Source organism: Cryptomeria japonica, chromosome 5 (genome assembly GCF_030272615.1).
Source record: "Cryptomeria japonica chromosome 5, Sugi_1.0, whole genome shotgun sequence".
NCBI lineage: Eukaryota > Viridiplantae > Streptophyta > Pinopsida > Cupressales > Cupressaceae > Cryptomeria > Cryptomeria japonica.
The window spans coordinates 456,619,037-456,645,451 of record NC_081409.1 but is presented as its reverse complement, the minus strand read 5'-3'; positions in this window follow the sequence as shown (position 1 = coordinate 456,645,451).

The following is a 26,415-nucleotide window of genomic DNA, read 5'->3' as shown; positions in this document are numbered from 1 at the left end:
CATTGATGTCAATTAACTGGTAATGATATTGTTGATATTGTTGTAATACTATTACTGTAACCGATAGGAAGAATTTGTGGAGTGAACTAGTAACCAATGTAAACCTTATCTATTGATGTAACCGGTAAACCTTACCTATTGTTTTTGATAAACCCTAATCAATTAAGTTTGGTGAATTGGTTATATTGGTTTATGATCTGATCATGAACGGTAATGATTATGACAAGTATGATTATTGTATGAAGACAATTTCAAGAGATTTTGGCGAGTTGTTGTAATAGTTGTTGTCTAGGGAATGAGAAAATATATTGCATCTAATGAAAAGCGCATGATGAGTTCCTAAGTTAGATGAAGCGGTGATCAAGGAGTGATCAAGGTTTTCTTGATTGATGTGCAGAGATTTCTATGTAATCCAACGGTCATACTTGAATCGATTTGTTTGTAATCTCTATGAGAATTAGGTTTTTGTTGTGTTACCAACTTGAATGATTTGTTTATAAGGTCGATGAAGTTTTTTAGTTTAATTAGTTGGCAAAGAGTGAGCACAGATCAGTTGAGTGTGTGGTTGCCGAACCAGATGGTGTATCTACAGTTTGAGTAAAGGCAAATAGGAGCATGAAATGGACCTGATCAAGCAAGTGTAGTGTTATTCAAATAGATCAGCAAACTCCCATTGTTTTCTAGCAATTACAGCAAAATTGAAATCCCCTAATCGGGTAAGTTCTAACAAAGTGATCCATTAAATTGGATTTTCAAATCTTCTATCGAGGTTACTCCTTACAAGGTATTGCTTCTAACAAGGCATTTGTAGTCAATCCCTTAACCGGGTGATTCCTAACAGGATTAGTTCTTAACGGGACTTTTTATAAAGCTTTAATAGGCTAGGCTCCTAACAGGGCAAACTTCAGAAGAGTTGAGATAGTTATTTTGTGAGTCTCATCTCACTGTGGTTTTTACCTATTTTGGTTTCCACGTCAAAAAAATTTGTGTCAAGTGGTGAATGTTTTTGTGGTTATTTTTTAATGGTTGATTTACTTAACTACTTAACTATTTTGATAAGTCATGATAACCAGAAGCATTGAGAAATGAAGAAGTTGTTTACTGTTAATTTGTTGTAACAGTCAACCGGGTTATCCTATGAGTTTTTATCTTGACAGAGGTATTACATTGTTAGTTCTAATTTTACTTTGAGAGATTGATTTTTGAGATTGGTGAAGTTTGTATTAGTTTTTCTATCTACTGATTCACCCCCCCCCTCTCTCAGTAGTTGATCGGATACTTACTCTTTCATCATACCATCACACCTAACCCCTAACCTAACCCATTCTATCTAATATTGGGTTTAACTAACCCCATCCTAACCTCTTTTATTCTAACCTCTTGTGGGTTGGATATCTCCTCCTTGAGACACATGTCACTTTTACCACATGTCTTCTCCCTTGGACACTTCCCCTCTCATGAGAAAGGTTCCTTGAAATTTGTCACCATAGAGATGACAATTGTCCCTTCCTCCAACCTCTTCTCCAACTTCTTCAATCATAGCCCTTGATATCTTCATATCAAATCTAGACCATCGATTCCTACCACCTCGGCTTTGGCCTTGGAATTCCTATAAATATCCCTCATTTTGGAGTAAAAAATATCGCTTGCATCCTATATTTTAACATCATTACTATAGGTATTTTTATTTCAATCATCTAGTATAATTAGCATTTTGGATTAATCATTCATACAATCATGCATTTCATATCATTTGCATAATCATGAAGTATCTACTCAACTCTTGAGTTGCCCCTTTGGAGGTCACTACTCTACTGAGAGCCAACAATCCAACACCTTCAAGGTCCTCAAGAATAGAGGAAGATGGGACATCTCAATGGATCTTTTGGTTTTCTTTCGTTTCGCTTTCAATTTGCTTCATAATTTTGTTATATTGTCTCATCTATGTGTATGCTTGCTTTCATTGAACCACATTTTTAGCATCATAGTTATAAACAGGGAAATTGAGAGCATCTTAACCAAGACTATTAATCTTCATAGAAAAGATTGGGCAACTCGGTTACCTAAAGCAGTCTGAGCATATAGGACATCATGTAAAACAACAACAAGGTTTACTCCTTTTGAGATGCTATATGGCAAGAAAGAAATGATGCTAGTTGAATTTGAGCTCAAAACTTTAAGAACAATAGTTGAATTGGGCATGGACATTACTAATGCACAACAAGAAAGAATTATGCAACTCAATGAGTTAGATGAAGTCCGAACAACTTCTCTGTAACACACAGAACTCCAATAGAATCAATGAATCAAATGACATGATAAATATATCAAGGACAAACATTTTCAATCTAGAGATTGGGCTTAACTATATGATTCTAGATATCAAGATAATTTGGGAAAGCTTCACACTAGATGGCTAGGGCCATATGAAATATCATAGGTGTTTGACAATGGCACTATTCAACTCACAACAATTGATCCTATAAGATTCAAGATGTTGGTTAACGGGCATAGATTGAAATTATATCCTAAGCCCTCCTCTAAACAAGCCTTCAAGAAACAATTTACTTCAACCGCTGGTTCTCCTGCAGCTTCACGCTTAGAGTTTCCTATAGCCAATGACGGTGGGCCTTCAACCCTACCTTCTAATTAAAAAAGTTGATTCATAATAAAAAAACTTTTATAATCTTGGAAGTTATTTCTCTGTAATAATATCCGTATTTCACTCCACTTCACCCTCATATCTTTCGTATCACTTCATATTTATCCACTTTTAAAGTTTTATCATTAACTGCAGGTATATGAAAAGGACTCTGCCATTCATTATGCCACATCACTCTAAGTATGTCACAAATTGATGCTTCAATTATTTCCTATTAGATACAATCACTCACTGCATTCAAATTGCCATGTATATTCCTTGTTGCCTTGCTATTATTTTTCTTCCACCATGTGAGGACACTTGGCACACTTTAGGTTGGGGGAAGTATGTTGTGATTTGATTTATTCTTATATATAATTTTATCTCCTACATGTGATTGATTTCCTGCATGTGATCTGGTTTTTCGTATCCTATGTCATCAGTACTTTTCCCTAGTTCTTTGCATCACATTTTTTATATATATCATTTTTTATAAAGTGATTATGATATTTTATGCATGCCATTTTTTGAAAACCTTGCATGAATTGTCATTGTGATTAATTATGTCACCTTTAAAGGTCACAATTGCACTGTCTTGTCACCCTTGTGATTACCAATCGTCATCCTTAGTTATTTTCACTCAAGAAGGGTTTTTCTTTGAAAGAACAAGTTAAAGAGCTACAAGTGACACTAGTAAGCAGATAAAATATAAGATTTCATAAAATTGTGTAAACTGCACTAAAGAGCACAATGGGGGGGTCTTTGACAAGGCATAAACCCATGGTTCATACCTCCATTGTGCAAGATCAAGTATGTGGTCGAGAATTTGTTTAGAGTGGATGGCTAAATTACTTTGAAGTTGGAAGATTTTAATGAAGAAATAGCCACTAAATTTGCCATGACCTTCTCTAATGGAGAAGCAAATGTTAAAGGATTGAGAGTCTTGGCCACTGAAGAAAGAATTGCAGAAGAAACCAGTTTACCTGCTGAAGGAGCAAAATATCTAGAATCAAAGGATGTCAGGAGTGCCCGAGAAGAATTTATGAGACCTGGAGATTGTCCACTAATTGTTGATAAACAAGGGGCCAAAAGAATTTATTTGCCAAATAAATGGATAAGAATAGTTGTTCGCATAATTAAGTATTTAACATGTGAAGGGAGACAACATTGTTTACATTCAATACACTTCAAGATTCTTACTTATCTCAGGCATGGAATGAGGATGAACGTTCCAAATGTGTTGTATAATCTCCTGATGATTATGGTCACTGAAAGCCAGAAAGGTAGGTCAAATTTCATCTCCCACCATTGTTTAGTGAAATTATTATTGGAACAGTCATTAAGGGATGTGTCTCAGTTGTCTTGGGAAGAATTTGTGTCACTTCATGAATTTAGGGTAGAAAATTATTAGGGTCAGGAAAGAATTGCAGAAGTAAATACTAGGGTTTACAGAAAAAGAAGGAAAATGACCCTTGGAGCCTCAAGTTCCAAAGATTCCTCTGCTACAGATTCTCCTACAGCAAAAGAAATCTCAAGTAATGTTGAGTCAGTTCTTGTAGGCACTAGTGGAGATCTTTTAATTAACATTCCTAGAAAAACTAGGGCTTCCACTTAGAAGGGGAAGGATAAGCCAATAGAGTCAACTGAAGTTTAAAGTCATGAAAAAGAAAACCCTAGTATGGAGAACCCTGTGAGACTACAATAGAAGCAAGATGGAAAGTGGAAACTTGATAAGAAATTAGAAGAAGAAACTTTGGCCCTTGGAATAAAGAAACGAGGAGTTGAAAAACCTCTTGTTGCAACTCTTATGTCTAAAGAGAGTACAAATTAATCTGAAATTTCTAGAACCCATAAGGGTGTTCCAACTAAATTTCAAAGAAGTCATAGGCTTAAAGGGAAGCTCAAAATAAACTCCAACATAAAATCCAAGGGACCTATTCAGGTTGATTCCTCAAGATTAGCCTTTCAAACCCTAGATTATGAAGAAAAAGAAGAGGAAATTGATTTGGAGGGAGAAATAGGTGCAACTTCTGAAAAACATCAAATTTCTAAGGAAGAGCAAAACATTGCAGACCAACAAGAAATTCAGAGAGGATAATATTACCATGAGGAGAACATGGATGGGTTGAATAATTTAGAAAAAGTAGTGGAGAAGGTAATAAAATGGGAGGAAGTTCCTGTAATAGAAGGGCAGAACTTTGTCATTGAAAAACAAATACATCAAGAGCAATTGACAAAGCAAGAACAATCAACTGAAGAACAGAGGAAAGGTGACAGGATTCTTCCAGTAGTTAGACATAGCCCACTCCTTTTCCATGGATGTTAGTTGCATTTGATTTATACCTGGATATGATGCATAAGGAGGAAGAGTGGGAAAATGAGAAGTGACAGCTTCAAAAGGAAATTGAAAAGAAAGATAAGGAGATTGCCACTCTTAAAGGAAAAATAGACATTGTGGTGAATATGGTGCCTAGTATTCTTGAGTGTAGACCACAACCTAGGGTCTATTCTATGTACTTAAAGGAATGCTTCCTCACTTTTAAAATGTCCAGTGTTCTTCTGCATAGATATCATTCCTTGGAAACTGCTCAAGAATCTTATCAGGTTTACCAGAACTCTCCTACTATAATTAGAAATTTGCTTTGTGAATTTTACTTACACAACTATGCAGTACCTAATGATAGGGAATGAAATCCTTTATTATATATTGGTGACATACATTTGAGGGCATTAATATCTTGGATTCAGAATGAGCATACAAGGGGTGAATAATCTAAAACCTATCGAGAAGAAGAACTTATGATTCCCCTATCGATAAGAGCATAGAGTAATAATCCAAGGTGATTGTATTATGATTGGTACAAAATTATGTATCATCCTGATTTTAAGCCCAAAATATTAGCCTTAAGGGTAGAAGCATATCAGAAGTTTGAATCAATGAGGGCCTCTGAGGCACAGTCAACTTTAGGACATGTGGTAAGAAGATGGAACGGTCTTACAGAAGAACTACGAATGACAGAGCCACACTCTATGCAAAACTATTATGCAGCTTTGAAAAGGATTTCATGGTACCTCCAGTTGGGATGAACAAAAATAAATAATTGGCTTCCTTTACTCTTCTAGCCACCTATCCTTTTGTGGTCAATACCGGATTGCAATAGGTATGTCAATTCATTTGATGAGACAACATAACAGGCTAGATGGGATAGGCTTGAAAAGAACATGAGATTTTATTGGAATATTGCTACAGGAGGCTCGAGGTAGACTCAAGTTATTAATTACAGAGCTCAAGAAAAGGGAAGAAATGCAACATTCTCATCTACTGGAGGACCAAAACTATTCTAAGTTGGGGGGCAATGATGAGCCAAAAATAATGGCTCTATTTTGTCAATGTGTATGTGTCTTTTTTGGGAAATTAGGAGTCTGTTTATGTCTTTTGAGTCTAGAACCTTTTGCTAAAGTGATATTATTTTATATGTCCTGATGATATGGTCATTTGGCATAAACTCATTTGATATATGTTCCTTTCTGATGCAATATAATAGATAATAGTGTTACAAGGGATATCCATGGTAATGTCACATGTAGATTTTAAATGTTATTCTAATAAGAACAATTAGACCTATATTTGTGCACGCTAATGACTTCATGCAGAATTAAAGAAGGATGTTGAACTGGTCTAGGATGCTCAGCAATAAAGATAATGGAGTCACTGGCTAAGGAAGGGACAACAAGGATCATTATTGAAGAAGTCAGTTGTTGGTTAGAAGTGGTTCATTATGACTTATACAAAGAATTAATGGTTTCCTTTGTTGAAGGAGTAGATTTAGGATTCAAGCTATACTATTGGCATTCTACACTCTAGTGAGAAATGATGGTGTTGTCATTGATGCCAACCTACTGGCAACCTACTGGAAACCTTCAAGAAACCACCTGGCATTCATCTGGTAAACCACCGACAGGCACCGGTAGACACTTCACCGGCAGTGGCAACAATGCATATCGACACCCCAGCCGACAAGGATAAAATTTTGTTTATTGTATTTAATTATAAATATCTTTTTGTAAAGCCGACATGGCATATTGTAATAGACTCATATATGTATGAGATCTTGTAAATCATTTTGATATGATAGAGAGGATTGAATAGGAGATGAGATAGGAATGAGCGAATAATAAGGGAAGATTTTGTATAAGGTTTACGGTTATAGTATGAGCATAAACTGGTACTGAACTTGGCATAGTTGATGCTGATTTGAAGTAGTACATTGTATTGGATTTTCATAATCCATTTTGTAAGTCAGTGAGACTTCTATTTTGTAGATTGAGTAGTGAGCTCTAAGCAATTGGCCTTCCTGCATGTGCAGGCCCCTTATTGTAAGTAATATTTATTCATTGGCCAGTGAGTGAATATTGCGGGTTACAAATCCCACCAAGGTTTTTCCCACACCAAGTTTCCTCATTAAACATCTTGTGTTATGGTGTGTTTTCTATGCTATCTTTATTGTTCATGTTTATTGCATTAATTCTTATTTACTGGTACACTATTTTGGAATACAAAATACTTAATAAGGTTAAATATTTTGTTAACCGGTTAGATACTAATTCACCCCCCCTGATGAATCAATGATGCATAGTTAGTACCAAACCGGTACTGAGAGCAAGGGTGAATCAGTACTGATAAAAACATTTTTCTTTGGACCGGTTTGACTGAGAACACTACACTTGACTGGCAAGAAATAACACCAATCTAAACTAGATTACTACTGGTTAAACATAGTAAGAATATGAAAGACATAAACTGGTAACTCTTAGCTTTCCACAAAATCTAACATCTTATTTCCATTTCGCCCATATGCATACACTAGTAATACATCAACAGAAATGTAAAGACTTACTGGTCAACATGCTCTACCGCTTGACAAAGAATAACAAAGCATCACACATAACACACATATTTTTCACGTGGAAACCCAACTGGGAAAAACCACGGTGGGGATGAATACCCACAAGTTGTTCTTTGAACCCTTTTGAAGTCCGCTCTATTAGGAGCCTAGTCCAGATAAAGACTATTACAATAGGTTTTGTTAGGAAATGATTCTGCTAGGGATCACCCGATCAAGGGATGGCTAAAATACCCAGTTAAGGGTTAAACCCTGTTAAAGGTTACCTTGTTAGAGGATTTTAAGAACTCAATGATTTTGAGTCACCCTGTTAAAGGATTTATAGCAAGCCGGTTAAAGCTACCCTATTAAGGGATTTTCCAACTATTGAAGTGGTTAGAGGTCAATAGGTATTATAATGATCTAGTAACAGCACTTCAATGCCAATGTAGATCTCCTTTAGTTCCTTCCTTCTAAAATCACACTCTACAGGTATCCATTCTCTTATCTGGTCTAGCAAGAATCACGTATCTCTGCACTTAGATACACACACAACATTTGCCAACAACTTCAACATGAAAAACAACATCGACCTTATAGGAAAGATAGGTCGGTAGAATAAACCCTAAACCCTAAACCCTAAACATTTAGGTTAAGCAATTCAGTCAGTTCAATCCTAACCGTTGAACATATTGCATTGATTACAACAGTCTTGAACAGATCTCAAGATGTTCTCCAACGTTCCTTCTTCACCGCTTCTTAGAGGATAATAACCCATCACATGTTCTCCACCATTTACAAAGACTTTGCACATTCTCGAGGTAGATAGGATCAATCTCCTTCATGCAAGATCCTTCACGTGCACAAGGCTGACGTGGCAACATAATCTTTTCTTCATTAAAATGAAAACTCATCACACGATGTCATCAGTTGAATCACATAGGCTTGGGACATTTCAACCGAAAACCTTGAAGCTAAGACTACCAACCGGTAGTCATTCTATATGAAACCTTGATATTAAACATTCCATATACTGATTCACATTCCAACATATCGGTTCACTTGGACAAACATACCGCTTCACTCTTTCACATTCGAACATACCAATTCACTTGGACAAACATACCACTTCACTTTTTCACATATACCGGTTCACAACATCATACCGGTTCTCTTGCAAGTTGCTTACTTTAATATACTGGTTCGCTCTTCAGCATATTGACATCAATGACAACATACAATATCATCATGTCATCATACTCTGCACATATGCCAACAATCTCCCCCTTTGGTATTGATGGCAATATACAAATATATCTCTCCGCTTCATATCTTCTCCCCTAATACTGCAGATATCTTTTGTGCTTCACTTCTTCTCCCCCTTTGACAACAATGCGAAAGTGAAGGCATAAACATCTATGTTCTACTATGTTGCTCTCCCTAAGGAGTAGCATCCTTCAACACACCAATCCTGAAAAAGATACATCAATGTAAGTCCTGACTGATGTGGAGCACACACCTTTAGTTCACCTCTTGAAGAGGCAGCACCCCTAATTCACCTCTCAAATAGGTAAAGGTAGCCTTCGGTAGAGGCTTGGTGAATATGTCTGCTAATTGCTCCTTGCTAGAAATATGTTCTAGTACAACTTCTTTGTTCTGAACCTTTTCCCTTAAGAAATGATACTTAACCTCAAAGTGCTTGGTTCTAGAATGTAAAACTGGATTCTTGGAGATGTTAATTGCACTTGTTTTTTCACAAAATATACTTACTGGTTCAGATACAAGAACTTTGAAGCCATTTAATACATGCTTCATCCAAATTGTCTGGGTGCAGTTCATAAATGCTGCAGCATACTCTGCTTCCGCTATAGACTGAGAGATACAGCTTTGCTTCTTACTCATCCATGAGACTAGTCTACCACCAAGAAATAATGCACCACCGGTTGTGCTCTTTCGGTCATCCACATTACCAGCTTAGTCAGCATTTGTAAACACTTTTAGGTTGAAATAATTACTGTATGGATACCATAATCCATAGTCAATAGTTCCCTTCAGATATCTCAAAATCCACTTGACTGCGACCAAGTGGGATTCTCTTGGGCTTTTCTGGAACCGTGTAGTAATGCCCACTACATGTGCAATGTCCGGTCTTCTATGTACTACATAGTGCAATTTACCAATCATTGATCGATATTCCTTCTCATTTACCAAGACTGAGTCATCCTCCTTTGATAGTTTACAACTGATCACCATCAGTGTACCAACAAGTTTGATGTCTTCCATGCCAAAGGTCTTCAACACCTCTTTGACATATTTGGACTGGGTGATAATTATTCCATCTTTCATTTGTTGAATCTATAGTCAAATGAAGAACTTAATCTCCCCTATAAGTGACATCTCAAACTCCTTTTTCATCTCATCTGCAAAATCATGACTTATCTTGTTATCTCCTCCAAAGATTATGTCATCAACAAATACCTCACAGATTAGAATCTAATCTCCTTCTGACTTTAGGTAGATATTACTATCCTCACTTGTTCTCTCAAATCCAATCTTCACAAGATGGGAGTGCAAGCATTCATACCATTCTCTAGGTGCCTGCTTTAGTCCATACAAGTCTTTATGTAGCCTACACACCATGTCACTGTCTTCTGATAGGGTAAACCCATCTGGTTGCTCTATATAAACCTCCTCTTCAAGTACTCCATTTAGGAATGCATATTTTACATCCATTTGATATACTTTGAATCCCTTGAATGCTGCATATGCAAGAAGCATATGAACTCCTTCCAATTTGGCTACTAGAGCAAAGGTTTCTCCATAGTCATCTCCTTCTTCTTGGGCATATCCTTTACATACCAGTATGGCTTTATTTCTAACCATTGAGCCATCTTCATTCAGCTTTTTTCTAAAAACCCATTTGGTGCCAATAACATTTTTATGCTCTGGTCTAGGCACCAAAGACCATGTACCATTCTTTTCTATCTGGTCAAGTTCCTCTTCCATTGCCTTGATCTAGTCTTCATCTTTATGTGCCTCTCTGAATGTTTTAAACTAAAATTCAGAGATCATGCAAGAGTTTTCTCTGGCCTTTCTTCTTGTAAGAATTCCTACATCCTTGTCTCCTATGATCTACTTTGGATCATGATTTAGCTTAACATACCTAGGAATGATCTTAGTTGTTTCCTCTTGCTTTTCTTCTTCATCCTCATCTTCATTAGAATCAGCATCTACCAGTGTAGGAGCATTGTTACTGGTGCTAGGCTATTTTGCAACCAATTCCCAAAAGGTTACTACCGGTTCATCTCCTACTTGCTCACTACCAGTTTCCTCAGGTTTCTCAGAGCTTTCATCAACTCTAACATTGATGCTTTCAAAAATTCTCTGAGTCTTACTGTTGAAACATTTGAGAGCTTTACTCTTGGTGGAATATCCTAGGAATATTCCCTCATCATATTTTGCATCAAACTTGCTCTGATATTCACTCCTCTTGATATAACATTTGCTACCAAACACTCTAAAGTAGCTTACCACTGGTGTCTTACCGGTCCAATACTCATAAGGAGTTTTATCCTTACCTTTCTTGATGAGTACCCGGTTCATTGTGTAGACTGCAGTGCTCACCGCTTCTCTCTAAAAGGTGTGAGCAACCTTCCCTTGGATCAACATAGTTCTAGTTGCTTCAACCATAGTCCGATTGTTCCTCTTTGCTAGGCCATTCTGTTGTGGATTCTGGGGGGCAGATAGTTGCCTCTTGATGCCATTCTCTTCACAGTATTTGTTGAATTCACCAGAACTGAATTCTCCTCCTTGATCAGTTCTTAAGCACTTAATCTCTTACCGCTTTCTTTTTCAACTAGTGCTCTGAAGGCTTTGAATTTTCCAAAAGCTTCAGATTTGTCCTTCAAGAATGTGACCCACATCATTCTTGAGCAATCATCAGTAAGGATCATAAAATACCTATCTCCCTGCACACTCCTAGTTTTCATAGGACCACACAAATTAGTATGCACAAGATCAAGTAAATTGTCTGCAGTGAAAGGTTTACCTTTGAAGGTTGAGGAAGACATTTTCCCCAGTTGACACTCTTTGCACAAATGATTCTTCGGTTTTCTCAGCATAGGCAATCCTCTAACTACCTTGATCTTACTGGCCTTCACAATATTATCAAAGTTTACATGGCAGAGTGCCCTATGCCATATCCAGCTATCCTCAAACTTAGCCATTAGACAAGTACTGACATTAGCATTTAGCTGAAATAGGTTACCTTTGGTCTGCATACCGGTAGCCATCAATTCACCATTCTTTCCTTTGATTTTTCACACTCCATTTTTGAATTCCAGAGTGAGTCCATTATCATTCAGCTGAGCAACACTCAAAAGGTTGTGTCTGAGACCTTCTACCCAATACACATTGTCAGCACTGCTTCTTCCATTCAGAGAGATGGGCCCTTTGCCTTTTACCATACATGGTGCATCATTACCAAAATGAACCACACCACCATCATACTCTTCCAGAGATAGAAACTTACTCCGGTCACCAATCATATGGTGAGAACAGCCACTGTCAATAATCCACTTATTGGAATTATCAAAGCGGGAGACAAGAGCCTTCTTGTTTGACACATCTTCCTTGACTGCTACAAACACAATATCTTCATTTTCTTCATCTTTTGATTCCTCATCAGTGACACCTTCATCGACTACTACAAAATAGTTTCTTCGGTTTCCTCCTTTGAACTTTTTGAACCTCTCTGGTTTGTCCTTGTTATCACCGTTAGGGTAGTTTACAGCAATGTGTCCTATCCAGTTACAAGAAAAGCATTTCAAAGAAAGCTTACCTCTGTATTTTCCGGTTCCCTTGGGAAGTCTCTTGGCAAGAAGAGCTTCAAATTCCATCAAGATCTCCTCATCATCCATTTCTCTACTTTGTCTTGGTTCACCACCGGTACTATCTTCTTTGCCTTTTCTAGATGGTGCAGTAGATGCTCTGAAGGCTGATTCAGTCTTCTGAATACTGCCATCATAATTATTTAGCTCATAAGATGTTAATTTTGCAATGATGGAGTCCAAGGATACCTTTGTCTTGTCTACAGACCTCAACTCCTAAATAGTAGCAACCATTATTGCATAGACCGGTAATAAGGATCTCAAAACTTTGCTAACAATAGTGGAATCTTCCATCTTACCACCTGCACTCTTGATATCTCCAACAACAGTTTTGATTCTTATTCCATATTGTTGAATGGTCTCTCCTTCAACCATCTGCATGTCTTCAAACTTTCCCCTAAGGCTTTCTTCCTTAGCTTGTCTCATATGCTCATCACTGCCATAGATATTCTCAAGAGCATCCCATACTTCTTTGGGAATCTCTTTATCTTGAACATCAATAAACTCAATGTCAGATAAACTGCTGATTAGAGCTTCCATGACTTGCCCATTCTCCTGAATCTCTCTCTTTTGATCATGGGTGAGAGTACTGGTAGGGATAACATAAGCATTCTCAACATAGCTCCAGTGTTGAGCACCCATGCTTTTGATGTATATCTTCATTCTGTCCTTCCATATTTTAAAGTTGTCTCTATTGAACTTTGGACCTTCCCTCTTCATCATTATAGTAGGATCTTTACCTCAAGCGGTTAAGCTTACAACATAGAGGACCTGGAAGATGCTCTGATACCAATTGTAGACACCCAAAATTGTCATGTTTAATTAAATAAATATTTTATTTATTTAATTATCTAAGCTTAATTCTTCTATTAATTAAATAAATCCTTATTTATTTAATTAATTCATTTATCCTCTTCTAGCCTTATTTCTCATTTAAATAAATACATTTATTTATTTAAATTATCCTTTTCCTAAATTAAATAAGTATTTTATTTATTTAATTATCCCACTTCTTCTATTAATTAAATAATTCTTTATTTATTTAATTAATTCATTAGTCTTTTCTACCCATGACACATGTCATTCATCTCTTAATTCATACACTACCTACCCCTTTCATTATTTTATTATTTCTTTTACCTACCCTCTAATCATAGCCGACCTCCTTTTACACCTCTCAATCTTATCCCTCCATTTCATATAGTGTCTTCTATATAAGGAGATGCTTCCTTCATTATCAAACCCTAATCATCCTAATGAATCATCTTTTATGCACTGGACTACACTACGATCCTACTTGCAAGCACATTCTGTTCTTTGTTGAGCTCTTATGCACATAAAATCTGAGAGCAAATATATCAAGCAAGATCAATGGAGATAGGAAGAATGGAGATCCAAACCCTATTGGACATGTGATGGTATAATCTTTGTGATTTCATTTGATTTGCATTGTCTTAGGTAATCTTCATATGTTATGGTGGATCTTTGTTGTTGTTAGGCTAGGGTTTTGTGGTTGAATTCATTTAGCCTTTCAATATCGTTATTGTTGTTATCCATTTTCACCATATATATTTTGGCACGCCCGGTGGGACTCTTGTCCCTTTTGCATTTAACTTCCTTATTGCAGATTTTGTATTTTGAAGTTGCAGATCCGACGTTTTTGGCAGCATTTTGATATTTCCGCGTCTGCGTACTTTCGGATCGCGTTTTTTATTTTCTGGCGCGTCTGCGACATCTAGAGTCGCGTCTGTGTTATTGGCAATATTTTATTTTGCAGGTTCCAGGAAAATGCGCCTGTGTTATAAAGTCACGTCTACATTGTTTTTAGCCGCATCTGTGTCCATAAGACACATCTGCATTCTGTGGTCGCGTCTGTGTCACAAAGTTGTGTCTGGGTTGAGGGTAATCGCATCTGTGTTCACCAGTTTCAAATTTTGGGTTTTTATTGATTCAATTTTTGGATTTTGCATTTAGGGTTTCAGATCTGGTTTATTTTGAGCTAACATTTTCAGATCTAGCTAACGAAATTGGTGCAGCTTGTCTTGAAAGCTAAATCATTTGGTTGAAGGCCCCTATTTTCACAAAGTCTTTTGGGTTTAAAATTTACCTAACTTGTGTGCTTGCAGGAAGGGGTGATCATTTGAAACAATCCAAACTACTAACAACTCTTTGTTGCAGGTCCTTGGCAAGGGTTTTTGGATTTTTATTGTGTGCCTTGTTTTTGTAGACTAGCAAACACTTCAATTGGTGCACTAAAATTGAATCATTGTCTTTTGTGTCTTGAGCAATAGGCTCTTTTTATTTAATCTTTAGAGGGCCTGTCTTCCCGTGTGGTCATTAGGACTACTACTGAGAAGAGAACGACCCAAGTGGTAGTGAGGAAAACCCACCTCTTCCGAACCACTATAAACAAATATATTCATGGCGAAAACTATGAATAACGTGTGCTGATTAGTTCATACTGACACTATGTCTCCCCATAAACCCGTTTGATCAAATTTATTTGATCAGTTGTAGGGCGTAACCCCTACCGGTTGGGAGCCTTCTGTATTTACAGAGCTGAAAGTGTCGCATGTATGGCCACACGAGTGGATGCCCTTACTAGCACCTTTTTGTTTTAGAAGCCCAAATCCTTCTAGTTGTTGGGGCAGGAGGTCGGACCTCTGGTAGCGGCCCACACACATTCGGTTCTTAGTAGAGATACAAAGTTCACCATGGGGAGTTTTCGTGGGGACTGATGCTTGGCTGACCCGAGAAGTGAGTGTCGAGGGTGGAGCCAGTGAGGTCAAGCATCTAAGTATCTGCTCTGAATAGCGTAGCCTCAGGGGTAAAACCCCATGTGGGATCAACAACTGTTGTCTTGGCCAGCCATAAGAATTGTGCTTGACTTATTTTAAACATTCAAAACATTCAAGACCAAACAGCAAAACATTGTGTCTTTTGTGTCTTCAAGTGTATGCAAAACATTTTTACATCAAACAACACACTTTTCTTGGAGTCATTTTGAGTCTAGACACCTGCAAACATTGAGTCCTCATCAACATTGTGTCCTCTTGTCATGAAAAAAAAAAAGCAGTCAAACAGTCAGATTTGGTCACAACAAAACGACTTCACAGATTGGGAAAAATTGCACAAATTTTATAGAAACGCATCTGTGTCAGACATAATAGCGTTTGTGTGGTATAACCGCGTCTGTGAAGGGCAAAAACGCGTCTGTGTTCCAACAGTCAACATCACACTTTGCAAAAAAAATCTCAGAAACGCGTCTGTGTTAAATAGAGTTGCGTCTGCATCAGGAAACCACGTCTGTGTCCAGAATTGAAAAACTGTTACAGTCCAGCAAACAAACACAGTCAGTTTTGGAATTCTTGAGCTTCCTAGGTCATTTCTCTAGAGTTTCATTTAGCATTCAACCTGTCTTTGGGTCTCACAAAATCCATCATTGCTTTACACCTTACATTACATTCACATTTGTCTAAACTTGAGTCAAAAGGTCACTTGCTTGTCCTCATCATACTTTGTCAACACACTACATACAACAACACTTTGCTAAGTGGTCCCTCATCAAGGTTTCTTACCTTTGGGTCTCATTTGGTCTTACTTAGAGTCAAGGTCAACTTACCTCATCAAGAGAAACTATCCTCTCTTTGGAAGTCACACCTACTCTACTACATACATATTTGGTCTTACACTTTGGACATTGCAAGTACACCTCAGATTCATTTACATTCCATCCAACTCTTGGTCTTTCATACTTTTTCCATTTTTCATCTAGTCTCACACATCTCGGTCAATACCTAGTTCATGGTTGAAACCCGTCTTCAAAAATCTAGGAGAGAAACTAAAGAGGCGCAAGAGTCCGCAAACATGAGTTCTTATGAGTATGACAATGATATCTTTTTCAATTCTGATCATACTACGTTACCTGACATGGATGCCTATAGAAACATTCCAAATATTGAGAACATGGACACTACAAACAACAATGCTACACATAATGACAATATGGACAACTTTTCAATACATTCAGCAAATGTGGAAGAATCCATTATGAATCCCGATTTCAATCGATTGGTGGAGGAAATAATGAGGAGGGATAGACAATACTTTTTACAAATGATGGCACAAAGTGGAGCCAAGATACCTCATGATTTTGACATGTCTCAAATAATGGAAAATCAACCTTTGCAACAACCTCACTCCAACATGGATCAAAGGAGACCTAATAGTGGAGGAAATGGAGGACCACATATGGTACCTGAATCACCATTTGCTTTGCTTCAAAAACCAGAGATCCCACATACACATGGTCAAACATATGATACTCACCTTCGCAGACCATTATGGAAGTCTTATGGAGAGAAATATGCTCAATCACATAGCAATGCTAAGGATCAACCACCAAAGCAATTGGATATTCAAAGGCATGCTCAAAATTTGGACACAAGGAAACCCCGCGTCAAATTTGGGGGCAATTCATTAGAACATGACATGCCTGTAGAGTATGGTATACATGTACAAAATAGATATGGCGTTCCTCAACATGAATCTATACCAAGTGGTCCATATACGCAGCATCACTATAGACCTCCTCCATATGAACATGTGTATGATCAATATCATCCATATATGCAACATGCTCCTCCTCCTATTGGTGCCTCAAGCATGGGGTATGGTCCAAGAAGTCGATCTCCACCTAAGAGCAATTTGGAGCAACAAATCAAGGACTTACAAAAGAAAATGGAGGACATAAATACACCAAAGCCAACATACACAATGAGAGACATATGTCCTTATCCATTTGACAAGAGCATTCCAATGCCTCCTTTTCCTACACACTTTGTGATGCCTAAATTTGATAAGTATAGAGGAAAAGGGGATCCTAAGGCACACATAAGACAATTTTTCACAGCTTGCATTGAGATAGCAGCAGAAGAGACATATTTGATGAGATTATTCCCACAGAGCTTAGGTGATCAAGCTATGGAATGGTTCTCCCAACTTCCACCTGGTATTAAGTCATGGGGTGACCTAGCAGAGGCATTTATCCAACATTTCTCCTACAACATAGAGACAGACATATCAGTCACTACTTTGTGCACACCAAGCAAAAAGAGGGAGAATCTTTTGCATCATTCTTACAAAGATGGAGAAATCTAGCCAGCAGATGCTCTTGTGAAATTCCACAAAAACAAATGGTAGAAATGTTCACCCAGAATGTTAACAAAGACATTGGCTATGATCTAAGAAAAGCCTGTTTGTCCACCTTCAAGGACGTTATTGAAAAAGGCTTAGTGATAGAAAAGGTCCTAATTGAACAAGGAGTCATCAAGATATTCAAGGAAAACAAAGATGACTTTAAAGGAAAAGACAAGCCAAGATTTTGGAATAAAAACAAGAACATAGTCAATGATGGTGTTGTTGATGCCAACACAATGCGACCCAAATTCATCTTTTCGGGATCAAGTTCTACAAAAAATCAAGTGAATACTCAAACAACTTCCAGATCATGAAAGAAGTACACTCCATTGGGAGAACCACTTGAGTCAGTTTTCAAGAAGCTTGTGGCAAACAAGGTAATCACAGTTCCAGATTTTCCTCCATATGAACCAAAGGTTAAACCAAATTGGTGGAATGATGATGAGTATTGTGAATTTCATAAGAGCAAGGGTCATAAGACAGGAAATTGTCATCGACTGAAGAACATCATACAAGATCTCATTGATAGAGGTGACATTGAGATTGAGGGACATTCATCTAATCAAGAACATGAGATGTTTAAGGAACCATTCCCAAAACATGACAAGGGAAAAGCTAAAGCCACAGAGGATCAAACCAACTATACTAGAGCATCTTACAACTATGATTCAACCATCAATCACATCTCGATGGACAATTATGTCTCTACCATTATCATCAAAGACAAAGCGTCTGAGAATTCTACTCGGAGACCCAGGATTGTCCTAAAAGGTGTTGGATCTTCTTCTGAACCTACCTCTGAATGTAATGTCACAACTCGTCGAGGTAAAATCACTTTGCAAGGTGCTCCAACTAAAAACACTACTTCTTCATCAACCAAACTTGAGTATGACCTTGTAGAACAACTAGGGAAGACACCCACGCTTATCTCAATCCTTGAGTTATTACGCATATCTCCCGCACATAAAGCCATTCTTGACAAAATCTTGAGAGACACTGTCGTTCCTACTTATCTGAACATGGACCAGTTTCAAGCCATGGTGGGATACCTTTCCATTCCACACTCCCTTGCTTTCACAAAAGCTGATGATGCCTCTGTAAGTCAGCCACATAATGCACCATTACACATTGAAGCCTTCATACACAAACATCGAATAAAAAGAGTCCTGATAGATGGAGGAGCAGGTCTAAACATTTGCACATTAAGCACTATTACACAATTGGGATATTCTGATAAAGTCGTGAATTCTACAAACAAAATCACCATCAAGGCATATGACGATGAAGAGCGTTCATCTAAGGGCACAGTTACCTTACCTCTCAGAGTTGGGCCAATTACAAAGGATGTGGTTTGTCAAGTCCTAGATTTAAATCTCACTTATAACATATTGCTAGGATGCCCTTCGATCCATGAAATGAGGGTAGTCCCATCCACATATCACCAATGCATTAAGTTTCCTCATAATGACGTGGAAGTAACAGTTAACGGTGATCCAAATCCATTCATATACTGCAATAACCTGAAATCAAAGACTGAGACCATCATTCCCAGTAATCATGAGGTGTTCCTTCCTCGGCATACATTGATCCTGAGTCATTAAAACCTTCGACATCAAAACAAGGTGAGCTTAAAGGCAAGTTTCAAGACAAGGGCATGGGGGAATATACTTTAAATCAAACCATGTACTTACGACAAGTCATGAGTTCCCCAAAAGAATATGGAAGACCACATCCTAACAAGCAAATCTCCATCATGATGCTCAAATGGGACCCTACTACCTTTCAAAGATGGGGTGAACTAGAAGAGGAAGATTTATACCAAATTCTTTTCAGAGACAATGAAGAGGAAACACAAGATCACATCAATCTACCATGTGAGAAATATGGCAAAGGCTTCAAAATTCTACAAAAATTTGGGTATGATGGAAAAAGCCCTCTGGGGTTACGAAAGGAAGGCATCATTGAACCTTTACAACCTGAATTGACTTTCAAGAAGGAACGCTCGAAAGGACTTGGTTTCTTAACTCCTAAGGTCCACACCCAAAGGACAGAAGAAGCCTTGCAAATCAAAGCTGCCAAAATGCAACAAGAGTATCGCTATTCCATAGATTCTAACGAATGGGAATGGGGTTCAGACAAGTCTTCCAGTGATTACGAGCTCACCGAGATATTCAGAGAGCCAGATGAACCCACAAAAGAAGAGGAATTTTATAACAAGTTTAGAGTTGGTCAAGAAACAACCCATGAGGAGTCTACACAGTCCTTGTCTCAAGGTTCTAGGTTGAAATCACATAGGATGAGAACACCTATCCCAGAGTGTGCTACTAGTGATGATAATTTGGATTCACTCGCAATCGAGACTGATGAGGAGAGTGCCATCGATGACCTCGATAATTACCTTGACATACCCGAATATAACTACATCTTTACTCTTAGCTCCGCTAACTTTGAAGACATTAACGGCCTTCCCCTTGTTCACCACCAACTCATTGACTGGGATCATGAAGGAACTGCACAGTTTGACACATTCCAAAATGATGAAGCTTTTATTGACTACCTGGGGATACGGGATGATCTTCCCCCTGGAGACCATAAAGCGGGATATACTATAGAACTCAATAGCGTGGCATATTTTGGTGAGGGTGTCAAACCTTCCAGTCGCAAAAATGTGAAAATAAGAACAAATCAAGGGTCTTATGGCGAAAACCACACTGTGGCGCTGTCTAACCCCAAAAAAGTAAAAAGAAAGGACGTATCTGAGGGCAAAAACCTCTCTGAGGCACCCAAGGATGGAAGGCTCGACATTCTCCCAGCATCATATGAGGAAAAGTCATCCATGTTGGTAGAGGAGACTATCAAAACAAACATTGGTACAGAAGAGGTTCCACACAACATATTCCTAGCTCAATCACTGACAGAGTCCGAAAGGTCAAAATTCATAAGTTTCTTCAAAGAACGAAAAATCAACTTTGCCTGGTCATACGCTGATATGCCTGGATTAGATTCGGATTTGGTGATGCATCATTTGACAGTCAAACCGAGGGCAAAACCAGTAAAACAGAAATTAAGAAAAATGCATCCACAAGTGGCATTACTAGTCAAAGCAGAACTTGAGAAGTTATTGGATGTCGGATTCATACGCCCAATCGATTATCCCAAATGGATCTCCAACTTAGTGCCTGTCAGTAAACTAGATCGCAGCATCAGAATTTGCACAGATTTCAGAGACATCAACAAAGCTTGTCCAAAGGATGACTTCCCATTACCAAATATTGGCTTGATTGTTGATCTCACAGCAGGTCATGAAATGTTATCATTGATGGATGGATTCTCTGGTTATAATCAAATAAGAATCGCACCCGAGGATCAACATAAAACATCATTTACTTGTCCATGGGGAACTTTCTGCTGGAATGTCATGCCTTTCGGGCTAAAGAATGGAGGTGCCACATATCAAAGAGCCATGACTACTATCTTTCATGATCTCATGCACGTAACCGTGGAAGATTATGTTGATGACCTCTTGGGCAAATCAATAGACATAAATACACATTTGGACATACTTTCAGTCATCTTTGATCGGTTGGAAAAATACAAAGTAAGATTAAACCCCAAGAAATGTGTCTTTGGAGTAACCTCCGAGAAGCTCCTAGGATTCATTGTATCCAAAAGGGGAATTGAAGCTGATCCAGCAAAAGTCAAGGCCATCTTGGAAATGCAACCACCCAGAAATATCAGTCAACTTCGATCCTTACAAGGCAGACTCCAGTCCATCCAAAGATTCATAGCACAACTGGTAGATAAATGTAATCCTTTTCAGCACCTGCTACATAAAAACATCAAATTCAAATGGGATGATAACTATCAACAGGCTTTCCAAACACTCAAAGATTATCTTCTAAATCCGCCAGTTCTGATGCCACCAGTTCCAGATCAACCACTGTTATTATACATTTCAGCTACTCCAATAGCATTGGGGGCACTCTTAGCGCAACAAATTGTTGAGGGCAAGGAAAAAGTAGTATATTATATCAGTCGCACATTGGTGGGATATGAGCTAAACTACACACCAATTGAGCGTGCATGTCTCGCTGTGGTCTTTGCTTCGCAGAAATTACGACATTACATGCTTACTCATAAGACTAAGTTAGTTGCAAGGATAGAACCATTGAAATACCTTCTCAATAAGGCAACACTTACTGGGCGACTGGCCAAATGGGTAATGATCCTGAGTGAATTCGACATCAAGTATGTAGACAGAAAAGAAATAAAAGGACAAGCCATCGCAGATCAATTAGCAGATGCTCCCATGATAGATGATGTTCCTCTAAGTTTAGAATTTCCAGATGAATCCATTTTGACAATGTCACATGCCAAGCCATGGCAACTGTACTTCGACGGCTCATACACACAGCATGGGGCAGGAGCTGGCATCCTCTTTATAACTCCTCAAGGGGATTCTATACCAAAATCATACCACTTATCATTTCCTTGCACTAACAATATAGCGGAATATGAGGCATTAACAACAAGATTACGAATTGCAGTTCAATGGAAGACCCAGGAACTTCGTGTTTTTGGGGACTCCCAACTTGTCATCCGTCAAGCAACTAATGATTACCAAACAAAAGATGAGAAATTAATGCCTTATAAACAAATGGTGGATGACCTGAAACAACACTTTACAAAGATAGACTTTGAGCAGATACCAAGAGACTAGAATCGCGCCGCAGATGCCATGGCTACAATTGCTTCCCTGATTGATTTACCTCCAAATGAGACCCGCTATGAGTTCTTGGTGGATAACCTTTTGGTCCCTTCATATGAGATCATGCCTACTGAGACGATATGCGTTGTTGGTCCCGAATCTCAGTTATATGGTTCTATTTTCACATACCTACGTGACAATACTTTACCTCCTGCTCTATCAAATAACCAACGTCGCACTTTCATTCGCCAATCCTCTTGATATGTCATTTTCGCTGATATCCTATACCGGTGAGGTCTAGATGGCACTCTTCTTAGATGTTTAGAAAGTGACGAAGCTCAGATTGCGTTACGAGAAGTGCATGAAGGGATATGTGGTCCACATGCTAGTGGTCCTACCTTGGCCAAGAAACTCATCAGAACTGGATATTATTGGCCCAATATGGAGAAAGACTCATATCAGTTTGTCAAGAAATGTAAGCAATGTCAAATTCATGGAGACCTCATACATGCGCCAGCACAAGAACTTCAACCACTTGCGTCTCCTTGGCCCTTTTGTCAGTGGGGACTCGATCTCATAGGTAAGATTCACCCTCCTTCTTCCAATGGTCATAAATTCATTATCACTGCCACAGAGTATTTTACAAAATGGATTGAAGTCATGCCTCTCACACAAGTTACTGGAAAACAGATTGCTACATTCATCCTTAACTATATCATTTGCCGATACGGTATTCCTGTTTCCATTATCACTGATAACGGGCGTCCCTTCAAAAATTAGGATGTTCGTGAACTCTGTGACCGCTTCCATATCTCCCATCATTTCTCCACACCATATTACCCCCAAGGTAATGGCCAAGCTGAGGCATCTAATAAAACAATCCTTAAAATCCTTAAGAAGACAGTCGACGATGCTGGTCGTAATTGGCATATCCAACTTAATCCTGCACTTTGGGCCTACCGCACAAGTGTCCGCACACCTACAGGAGCTACACCTTATTCACTTGTCTATGGTACTAAAGCCATCTTGCCTATTGAGGTCGAGCTACCCTCTTTACGGGTTTCTTTGCAAAACATCATCAGTGATGAAGACTATAAGGTCTCTCGCTTACAAGAGCTGGAACTATTGGATGAACGAAGACAAACTACTTTTAGTCATCTCAAGGCTTACCAACAACGAATGAGTCGTAGCTACAATCACAAGGTCAAGCCTCGCACATTTGAGGTAGGGGACTTAGTTCTTAGAGAAAATCCTAAAAATCAACAAGACAGAGAGAAGAAGGGCAAGTTCGAACCAAACTGGCTTGGTCCCTACATTATTACAGCAACATATGGATCTGGGGCATATCAGCTCTCAACTATAGAAGGTGAACCTTTGGAGGATCCTATCAACAGCATGCACCTTTGTAGGTTCTACACATAGCTCTTCAGAGTATCCTAATTCAAAAAATACAAAAAAATCAAAAAAAATTCAAAAATACAAAAAAAATTATAAAACAAAAAAAATCGTTACTTGGTGAAAACCTGGCAAACAGGTGCCTTGTGACACAAAAAACATTGAAAAATTAAAAAAAGTAAAGAGAAATAATTTCGTCCAACGGTGAAAACCACTTCGGTGGCGCCCTGGGCAAGTACCATGGTGAAAACTGGGTCACCAGCGCCATGCGTAGAGACATTGCTCCTCCCTCCTTCAGGATTCACTTTCATCTTTTCACTTTGCACACACTCATGACCAATTCATCCATAATAAACTTACTCATTCCCATCATGGCTTGTTATTGATCTACCCAAGATTGGTTAGCCATTCATAATAAACCTCCCTTTTCACCTCCCTTTCCATCCATAATAAATCAGATCCTATCTGTGGCTAAGGCAAATCCTACATCTAGTGATGGGTGTGGAACTGAGAACATCACATGTTTTGAGGAGTATAGTTTCTTCCAGCTTCCTTCAGTCTGTCCGCACACAATCTGCAATAAAGCAACATTTGCATCACAGATCCGCAATAAAGTTTCATCTTCTCTGCAATAAAGTATCAGTTTCATGGATTCAGTCAGTTTCAGATGAGACACAGCAGCAACAATGGTCTTCAACAAATCAAATCTTTCAACAGACTCAGACAACATTATGGTTCAGTGCTATCTATCCTTTCTGTGAAAGTAAACATTGTGACCACAATCAAATAAGACTTATACAAGTGACAAGAAACACTAAACTTGAGGAATACAGTGGATGTTGGTGTCGAGTCTTGGTTTTCTTTTGATTTCATCTTTTTTTTGGTGACATGTCTTTTAGCTTTTTCGGGATGTCTTTGACTAGAGATTCTATCTCCAGGATGTCTTTGACTAGAAAGGCGAGGATGGGGTATCATCACCTATTTGTATTTGTTGTCTGTGGATTGTCTCTTAGTAATTCTATGACTTGTCCAAGGATATGAGGACACTGTGAGTCTAGTATGAACTGGGGCATTCTTTGTTTGTGACTGTCTTATCTCCATGCAAACAGGTACAATGACTTTCTGGGTCAAACATATGCCTCGATTGTCATAACCTACTTGCCACAATAAAGCTCAATGATGATAACGCAAAAGAAGCTCTTTCACTTTCATATCTTCTATCTTCCATCCCCATTTCTTGATTGACTTCCATTGTTCTTCTCGAGTCTATGTAGCCTGCTATCACATGACTGAGTATAATGACACACCAAAAACATTTGCATTTCATGTAGTTGCACCTGCATTACCACATATAAGCATTTCATACATACATATAGATATCACAATCGCATCACATCCTGCACACAACACCTGTTAGCACAATTTACATTTGCATTATCATATTCATTTGCATTACATACATTTACATTTGCATCATGCATACACATATTAAAACATAAAAGAACAAAAACAAATAAAAAAATACTACATTACATCATATAAATATTTGCATCCATAGCATAAAGCAAACATCACATAAGAGCATCTCATCACATAGGTACACATGCATATAGCTGCCGCAAAGATGAATCATCTCATATATATAATCATAAAAGTGTCATGATACAATGATGTCAAAATCATATGGCTACAAAAGCACCCGCAAGTGTCTACATCATCATATAAAAATGGTACAAAACTGATACATAGGGAGCCCTCTACGGCTATGATGAACTCCCTCCCTCAGAGCCAGCTGGCCTTGATGGAGTCTGAGCCCTGGAAGGACCTACCCCAAGATCATCTTTCCTGGCCCCTGTGTCCTCTGCAGCCACCCCTCTTGTCGCCCTATTCAGACAGAGGAACCCACTGATCACTCCTCCCAGCACCGCCAGTAGTGCTAATCCTGTCCATGTCATGGTATCCCATGCCACATGTCCCACCCTCATCTCCAGTCCCGGATCCCGGAACACTCATCTTAGGGCCTCCCGGTCTCCATCTCGATCATAGGGAATCAGCTCCCCATCGATCGATATCCGCAAAATCCTATATACATCCTCAAGGGTGACTGTCATCTCACCCATCGACAAATGAAAAGTACAGGTCTCGGAGTGCCATCTCTCTGCCAGCGCAGTCAACAGTCCCATGTTCGCCCGAAACTCAGGCACATACAGAATGTGTCTCAATCCCATCTCCTCAATAGCCGCTCGGTCCTCGAAGGACAACTCAGGTCGCAACCTCTGAGTAGACGGGAATCTCTCCCATGACTCCAGCATTGGCAAATACTCCTACAGTCAAGCAAATCACTCATGTCAGTCATTGTGGCATTCCCTGTTTATCACAAAATGCTACTTTTTATCCAAATGCATATTGCTATCTACCCTAGTGACACTCATTGTTCATCACAAAGTGTTGCTTCTATCCTAGTGGTACTCCTTGTTCATCACAAAGTACTACGTGTTTGGCACTCCCTGTTCATCATAAAGTGCCTTGATCTATTCTAGTATTCCCTAGAGGATCTACTTGAGTGTATCCTCTCAGCAGCTTATCCAATCGACAGGGTATGTTCATCACAGAACTGCCGATTTGACCTAGAAGACACAAATTCACATTTTTTGGACACAAACGTGCTTACCTAACATAAACGCGCTTGAAGACTGCACA